This window comes from Arachis ipaensis, chromosome B03 (assembly GCF_000816755.2).
Source record: "Arachis ipaensis cultivar K30076 chromosome B03, Araip1.1, whole genome shotgun sequence".
Classification (NCBI taxonomy): Eukaryota; Viridiplantae; Streptophyta; class Magnoliopsida; order Fabales; family Fabaceae; genus Arachis; species Arachis ipaensis.
The window spans coordinates 127727895-127729177 of record NC_029787.2 but is presented as its reverse complement, the minus strand read 5'-3'; positions in this window follow the sequence as shown (position 1 = coordinate 127729177).

Genomic DNA, 1283 nt, shown 5'->3' with positions numbered 1-1283 from the left:
TGAGAAAAATGAAGAAAAGAATATAAATATATATTATAATTTTATATTCAGCAAAACTATTTAGCCAAGAAAATTTGTTGTTATGTGCCCTTTAATTGAAATTATGTCATATTTAATGGCTATATACCTGTTTAAATTAGTTAACGATGTTCAAATTTTCTAAGAATTAATTGGCAATAATAATATCTAACCATGATATATATTTTTATGTGGATAAAATATTTTTTATTTTAAAATTAAATTTAAAAAGAAAGACTTGTATAGTTGTATTATATGAGTAATAAAATCAAATGTTAAAAATTATAAATCAAACGTGTGAAAGTTTGTAAGCTAATGAAATCAAAGACAAGAGAACCGTATAATTTAGATTATTTAATTTGTTCCTATGTTGTCTGTATTAATTAGAATCACTAATTTGTTATTTCAAAAATATTGCATGCATATTTAACAATAAATCATTAAATTAGTTATTATATATTATTTTAATATATTTTTAATAAATATTCTATATTTTATATAAATAATTAATTATATTATCCATTGACTCTAGTAGAATTCCTAATTTTAATCTCAATTTTACTCTCATTTATAATAAAAATAAAACCACGATTTTTTTATTTTCTCTCTTACATTTTTTAGCCGCACTGTTTAGTATCATTTCTAACTATCTCAATTTCTCCGTCACTCGGTCATTATATGATTTGTTTATTATACTCGAATTTCCGATGTTTAAATTTTAGAATGATTGGATAATAAAATAAAATATTTAAAATGTAAGAAAAATAAACATTCAAAAATTAAAAAAAATCTAAAATTATTAAAAAAAAACATCTAAAACCTAAAAAAAAATATCTAAGACTTATAAAAAAGACACATCTAAAACTGTGAAAAAAAAACATCTAATACCTAAAAAAAGAAGAACGTGGATGAAAAAGAGGAAACGCCAAGGATTAGAAAGCGTAGTAGCAAGAGGAGTTGTATGCGAAAAACGCGGCAGCGTGACAAGGGGAATTAGAGGAGAATGTTGCGGCGTCACAACGAAAGGACTTGGATGCGGAGGGTGTGGCGGTGGGGCAAGAGAAGTTGAAGGAAGAGGACGCAGCGTCGTGACAAGAGGAGTTCGATGAGAAAGGGCGTGGCGAGACAAGTTAGTGGGAGACGTCGCGGCGTGAGAAGTTGGAAAGGGAGAGTACACGTTTTTTTTTTTATCGCAAATCTAGTTTTTTTTTTAATTATATTTTTGAAAAAGTTAAGTATATACTTTATCTACAATAATATATTCA